Here is an 8,163-nt window from a genome sequence, read left to right as displayed (position 1 = left end):
CAAAGATTATTAGAAAAAATAGAATAAGGAGCAGGGTAACATTTCTACAGACAATGAAATCCCTCTAGAAAGGCAAGTCCTCAAACAAGATAAAGATTATAACCTACTATTTCAAAGTAAAGTGAAAGACATTAGGAAAGCTGTGCAATACATGAAAAGATAATATAAATCAAAATTAGAAAAATCAGAAATGAGGAGACAGAACTCAGAAAAGAATTATAATTAAAAGAAAATTTTATTTCGAAGTAAAAACTAAGTTACAAGGAACACAAAATCAAATAAATACAACAAATAATGTTTTAAAATAAATATAAGGTAAAAAGGAGGGAAAATCTTAAAAATCTACATGAAATGAAGAAATAAAAATGTTCAAGAAAAAGTGACCAATATTGACAGTAGGCAAAGAAGATCCAACATACAATAATGAGAGTCCCAAAGAAGAAATCCAAAACAAGGGACCAGAACAAATATTTCCTTTAAATTAATAGGAAATTTTACTGAAATTGTTTTTTTTTTTTTTTTTTTTAGGAGGATTAGCCTAGAGCTAACTACTGCCAGTCCTCCTCTTTTTTTTTTTTGCTGAGGAAGCCTGGCCCTGAGCTAACATCTTACCCATCTTCCTCTACTTTATACGTGGGACGCCTACCATAGCATGGCATGCCAAGCAGCGCCACGTCCGCTCCCGGGATCCGGACCAGCGAACCCTGAGCCGCTGAGAAGTGGAACGTGTGAACTCAACCGCTGCGCCACCGGGCTGGCCCCTGAATTGTTTTTAAAGATACATATAGAACTACATATAGAGAAAGCACACATGTACCTGAAAACATTGATTCAGAATGATACTCCTAGTGCCTAGATTGTGGTTTTGAAATGCCGTTTCCTGATAAAACAAAACAAGACAACAAGACTTGGAGAAACGGCAGATTCCGAGTCTGGGGCTTGAGATATACAAGATAAGCCTAGAATATCTTGTCATATCAGATAGCAAGGAAGCTATCAAAGACGACTAGGATAATATCGAAAGGATTCGAGTGCTAGTGGAAGAGCCTCTTGCTGGCCAAAGATGAGACAAACTGAGCTGCAATTAAAGATAATGATTGCAATGACTTGAAATCCACAAAGCATGTTGAATACATGGGTGAATACATGAGTTCATGATGACTAAAATAAAAAGTCACCTTTGTAGGATGAGAGTAGAAAACATTCATTATCTTGAAAACTGGTAAATAAAGAGAAAAAAATCAAGCATTTACTTTGCCTTTCCTATCTGAATTGTATCACTGATTAAACAATAATAGGTGAAGGAAAGCATCTTCTTATAGAAATATTCCAACTAGTAAGTAAAAAAAGAAATAACAGAATTAGAATATTCTGCAGCCCACAATAAATGAATGGATCTAGGCACTGAGCATCAATAATTACTAAAGTTACAAAGAGAGACAACTAGATATGTGACCTCCTGATGTTCCACCCATCGTCTTGCCAGAGGACTCAATCCTGAGTCTCATCAAGCCTCCAAACCCAGCTGCCAATTTGCAGGAAATACAAAGGACAGAGGAACATGCTGAAATGCATCAAGAGCATGCAGCTGGCAAGGTATGGAGTGCAGGAAACTCTATTTGTCAAATGTCCTGAGCTCTTCAATACAGAAATTGTATGGAAAAGAAAAGTTTGGAGGGGAAAACTGTAAGTTTAAAGAGATTTAAAAGACATATTAAAGTTTTTTTAAATGGACAAAACTAAGCTATCGTGTTTATGGATGTCACTTGGGCGGTAAAACCACAACAAAATAGAAGGAAGTGATTTCTACAGAATTCAGTATAGTGGTTACTTTCAGGGCAGGAAGCAGTTGTGATAGAGCACGTGGAGACTTCTGATGTGGTTGACAAAGTTCAGTTTCTTGATCTGGGTGACAGGTAAAAGAGCACTTGCCTTATAACAGTCCATTAAGCTCTGCATTGGCTTGGTTTGGTCTTCTGTATTTTTGTTTTATTTTATAATAAAAAGAGACTTTAAAAGTAAAATATGCGGGGCTGGCCTTGTTGTGCAGCGGTTAAGTGTGCTTCAGCAGCCCAGGATTCACCGGTTCAGATCCTGGGTACGGATATGGCACCGCTTGGCAAGCCGTGCTGTGGTAGGCGTCCCACATATAAAGTAGAGGAAGATGGGCACGGATGTCAGCTCAGGGCCTGTCTTCCTCAGCAAAAAGAGGAGGATTGGCAGCAGTTAGCTCAGGGCTAATCTTCCTAAAAAAAAAAAAAAGTCAAAAGTGCACATACCCCTTGGCCCAGCAATTCTACTGCTAAGGATTTGTCTATAAGATAAACTCACTAAAATGTCCAAAGATATATGTATAGGCGCGCCCATTGAAGCAATATTTGTAATAGATAAAACGTTGGGGGTGGGGGTGGAAATGAATGTCTATTAGGTAGAGACTCATTGAATAAATTATCGTGTATCCATACAATGGAATATTATGCAACCAAGAAAAATTGAGATAGATCTAATGGGTTCCCAGACATGTCATTAAGTGAAAAAAAAGGCAAGATGTAGAACAATATTATTATGATCCCATATGTATAAACACACACACGCACATTGTATTTGCATTGAAAATATTCAGAAAAATATCTAAAAAACAGTTAAACTTGTTACCTTTGAAGTGGAGGTGGGACTAGGGTCAAAGGGGGAAAATTTACTTGTCATTTTATATGCTTTTATGCTTTTTAAAAGTATGTACATATTTTATTTTTATAATCTTTAAAAACCTACTTCAATTTTTAAAAAATGTGTGGTCCTTTACAGTCATCTCAAACAACAGGTAAGGCCACAGAAAGTAAGACTGTTAATGAAGAAAAGGCCACTCTCCCTTGATGAGAAAATGGAGTTAGACCTTCTTTTATTAGAAATCTGAGCTGTTAACGAAGTTGGTAACTGACTGGGACTGCCTTTGGAAACCCCAAGTGCTAAAAATCTCTTCTCTCCCCTCTTGGATACAAATGCAAGTATTTCTGATGCTCAGTTTCTAAAGGAGTGTAGTCAAATGCCTGACATATGATATCATAAATTGATCCACCATAAATACAGTTGCAGCCATTCATTTAACAACTATTTGTTGAATATCTACCATATGTTGAGCCCTGTGATACTCACTGGGGATACAACAGAGAACAAGACAGATGAAAGCCCTGTCCTCATAGAGCTTACATTCCGATGAAATGTGTGAATGAACATTTCCTTCACTGATTCACATAGTTGCGTACTGCCTAAGATGATCTGGGCTTCTCAGTGTCCTAAGAATGATATAATAAAGCCATTTGCTGATGAATATAAGAGTCGTGAAACATATAGATTTGGGGAGCATTTTTGTCAAAGAAAGCACTTTTGATCTTAAAGACAGCTGTTTATTATTTCTATGCTATAAAATTAAGGGAAGAATAAAAAGAATTGATGTGGTAGACAGCTCTTAAAATGGCTCCCAACGATACTGCTTCCTGGTGTTCATGCCCTTATGTCATCCCCTCCTCCTGAGCGTGAGCTGGTCTTAGTGACTTGATTTTAATAAATAAAACACTGCAAAAGTCAATTCTGAGATTAGGTTACAAAAGACTGATTTCCATCTTCCTTGCATATTCTCTTGGCATTCTGTTGCTCACTTGCTCTGAGGGAAGCCAGCTGCAATATACTGGGAGCTGTGGAGAGGCCCACATGGCATTCTGCATTGAACTGCCACAGTCTCTGGGCAACAACCAGCGAGGAACTGAAGTCCTCAGTCCAACAGCCTGTGAGGGACCAACACCACTGAGTGAGCTGGGAGATGAATCCTCAGCACCCCAGCTGATGCCTCGATTGCAGTCTTGTGAAAGACCCTTAGCAGGAGAAACCAGCTAAGCTGCACCTGGATTCCCGACAGAAAGTAACTATGAGATAATAAATGTTGTTGTTTTGAGCTCTAGGTTTTGGGATATTTGTTATACAGCAATATATAACTAATATGGTTGATTAAACCCCATCTCCCTTTGGAATTAGACCTTATAAGGCAAGACGTTTACCTTTGGGAGCATCATCTGGCACATAGGGTGAATATAGCAAAGCCATGATGGTTTCTAGCAAGCGCACTCATCTGTGCCACTTTGCTTTGTTTCATCTCTTTTCCAATGAGCTGACTTTGTCTCTGGAGTCTCTTAGTTCAAAACGGACTTTTTTTCACAAATTGATTTTGTTGTCTTTTCTGGCAATTAGTTTTTTCAATCTCATACTTTATTTGAAAACTGAAATTTGGAAGTGATTTAGTTAAGAGACATCCCAGGCTCTGAGTTATTACTTTAGACACTTATTATTTTCTACACTCCTCTGCTTTTCACCAGTCTGCATTCTACTTTTCTTTAGAGCTTTTCTTAATTTTTTCAGCTTTCGGTTGGAACCTAAGAGTCTACTTGAGTAAGACCTCATGTTGTTTCCATATTTCAACATTTTTTCTTTTCTTTTTTTTTGCCTGGAACTACTTTTTTAATATTATAGTCATTGCTAAGAAAGCTTGTGCATGACTTCCTTTTATTTCTCATTTAATTAGGAAAGAAGGAATAAATTCCACCTTAAGAGATAGACCATATGACTACGTTTAGCAATTTCTATTGGGAGAAGAATTTTTACATTATTTTTTCTAGAATTTTCAGAATACTTAGTTCTTTGAACAACATAGGTAATCCAGACTTAGGACGCCTTGAATGAGAGGGAGGCTTCCCCCCACCATCCCTCAGATGGCAATTCCTTGGCTATATGGGTGAATTTAGAAAGATAAGAGGAAAGGGAAGATTTTGGGGACCCTTTTTACTTTGTTTTCCAAGTTCTGCGAAAGTCTATTCATGAAATACAAAGTGACTCAAAGATTATTTTGACTGAATCAAGAACATAGGAAATTTCCAAGAATAAATTATGAACAAAACAAAAAAAATAACAATACAAACAGAACATGCATTACTTTTCCTTCCAAAATACTTAAAGAGAGAAGCAAGCCATAGGAGGAAAAAGGCCTTAGAAGACCATGGCAATTTATATCTTCTACCAAGAAAAACACCTATTAGGTAACGTCAAATAAGTGCTTTAGGAGATCAAAACAGCTGGCAGCCTGTCCTGGAAGGTTCTTACTTGCCCTAAGTATTTTTCCCCTTTCTAACTGCAGTACAGTCCTGAAACATAAATTTGCTCTTCACTAATCAAACAACAGCAGCAACAACAACAAAGACAATTGCAGAAAAGATTTTTAAAATTTTATTTTGTTTTGTTTTGTTTGTTTTATTAGCAACTCCAAAAAGGCACATGGCTCCAGAGGATCTAACCAAAGACCCCGTCATCTAACTGCGTGGAGTTACTCTGAGCTGCTCCTCAGGGCAACGCAGATATCAGATATATGTACTTGGGGATGAAAGATACTCCTTTCCAATTTTAAAGAAAATATGCAGGGATTTGGGAGAGGGTACAGGATGTTTTTTTCATGTTGTCACCAGCCTTTTCTCAATAAACCATCCCAAATGAGAAAACATGGAGGCCAGAAAGGGCTGGTGCAGGAAAAGTATGACAAGAATGGCCAGCAAAAGTAGACCCGTGGTGAATTCACCCCAAGAAAGCAGATTTCCAACAGTGTGCAAGATTTGGTTAGCTTAGTTTTAATAAGAAGTAAAGAGACACAAACTAAACTATTGGTCGTCTTACCACCGATGGTTCCTTAGAGTCTTTGGAGTATGGTAATTCAGTTTAAATTTGGAGCCCCTGTCCTATTGGGTGTTGACAGGAAATTCAACTTGGGTCAATGTGAAGTATCTTTTGTAAACTCACTGAGGCCTCTGGCAGGCACCAGCATCTTAAGAAGCACCGGAACATCTGGAGGACCTTCCCATCATTACTCCACATGAGCAAGTCTCAATGGGCATGGTGCCTTTGGGTCCACCCCTCTGCTGTTTTCTAGAAAAAAGACATTCTGGCGAAGACTCAGCCTCCCTGAGGCATACATAGCAAGGGTATTGCCAAGAGGCGCAGAGACATTCTTGCTGCTTCTGGGAGAAGAGATTTCTATAGTCTAGGGAAATACAGCTCTCCTCAAACCATATTCTCCTCAGTGGATTTACTCAGAACTAAAGCCTGAGGTCTAGCTACTAGTCTTTCCTGAGGTAAAGACACAGAACCAGTTAGAACTGGAGAAGGAAAGGGGAAAATACAGAGAGAGAACATAAGTCAATATCTCAAATGCTTTTCTCACTAAATGCCTTTCATTTGCACGTTCATTTTAGAGTTGAGGAAACAGGGGCATGATGACCAAAGGCATACAACCAGTTACTCACAGAGCCGGCTCTTTCTACTGTATCACAGTGCCTCTTCGCTTTTCTAATTTCCAACCTCTGTTCTATTCTAAATTGCCCTTGCTAATTGGCACTTAAGTCTCTGCACCTAGAGTTTTAGACATATTTGGAAACTTCTTTTAAACACGTTTATCCACTCAAGGCTGAATTATTTGTGATGGCAAAAATAACTCCACCCTGGGGCATATCCAGCAGGATGAGAGACTCAGGGATAAATCACGTTGTGTTCCACTCTTCCTGGCTTGATGTTTTCACACAGGAGAAATCAGGTTCCTGAGAGTGCACAGGCCCCAAAAGGCCATCCTCACGATGTCTATGAAGGAAGGAAGGCAAAGTCCCATGAGTTCAGCCACCTTCCACAGACACCTTTAGGATGACCTTGGGGAACCTGATTCCTCCTGTGGCAATGATGTATGTGGACTGGGTGATTTGGGAAAGGCAGGTTGAGCTATTCATAGATAGTTAAGTCTCAGTCCTTCTTAGCATCAGTTGACAAGAGCATGTCCTTCTCCCACTGCCTCTGAGAGTTACTGTTCAGCTGCATCTAGGCAGGGAGGGGAAGAGGGAGTGGTATGGCATCTAATTTTGAGAGTAATCATTACTGTATCAGTGTGCAAATGACATGTTCCAATGGGCAGTGTAGGAGTGCCCAGAATTGTCTAGCTATCTTGTATATTATAGGCATAGTCTAATGCCCTCGATACTCTTTTTTCAAATAATGAATTGGGAGAGGACAGGATGTACTATTGTGCTTTATAATTCAGGCAAACAATACAGGTATTGGCTAACATGGTTTGACATGATCAGTTGCTCTTTTTTAAGCCAATCTGGCAGAAAGGCATCAGACTATTGTGGGAGTTGCATCGGCCCTTCCAACGCTTTTCTGTCCAGTCATTAATCAGCAGCAGAATAGCCAAGGGACCACATGACTTCACCATAGCACAAAGAGATCTGTGGTTGTGAGTGGGTTGACTGGGAACAAAGTTATATCATTCTAACTCTGATTGATTAATGCTGAGGTCATTGCTAAATAAGGATTACCAGTCGCAGTCTCCACAAATCATTCAGTGGGTGATTAAGGACTAAGTTAAACAAACTTGGGCCTGTGAGCACAGATTTTTCCTGCAGTGGAGGCAGAGATATGGAGATGGGGGAAAGGAGGAGAGAAAAACTAGATGTGACCGAATAAGTGAAGAGAAAACCACAGCTGGGGTTCTCATGACGTCTTGGGCACATCCCTTCCTCATGCTGTTGCCTTTTCTCCGTCCCTGCATTTGCCATCTCTCTGCAGTCAGACCTCAGGCCACCTCTGAATGCCACCATCACAGTCACTCTTTGATCACCCTTGGCTCCCTCCTTACAGAGTCCCATGACTAGCCAGATGGAGGTATTGCCTACTCAAATGATTTAAACCTCCCCTGTCTCAAAGCTTTCCTAGCCAAATTCTCCAACTCCTCCTAATTCTTCCCAAATACTTTTTTCTAGCAAGGTACATTCCATATCATTCCCCTTGTCTCTTTCTCTCTGTGTCTCTTTTTTATCCCTCCCACGTCCAAGTATGCTCATATGTGGAAAGATAACATTCCTCTACTTAGGTTAGATGACCTTTTCAAAAATGTTGAGTGTATTTCCACTAATTCTGGACACAGAGTGGGGAGGATATTAGAGTCCCAAGAATGTTTTGAACAATACCAAATTTAAATATTGTTTTTCTGCTTGTGGTTCTCTGAGACATATCCAAACAACTAATGAGGGGAAAAATGTTTTAAGTTTTAAGTAAGCTTTAGTTGCTTTGGTGTCAGTAACC

The sequence above is a fragment of the Equus przewalskii genome, chromosome 14, assembly GCF_037783145.1.
Source record: "Equus przewalskii isolate Varuska chromosome 14, EquPr2, whole genome shotgun sequence".
In the NCBI taxonomy this organism is placed as follows: Eukaryota; Metazoa; Chordata; class Mammalia; order Perissodactyla; family Equidae; genus Equus; species Equus przewalskii.
This window is presented reverse-complemented; position numbering follows the sequence as displayed.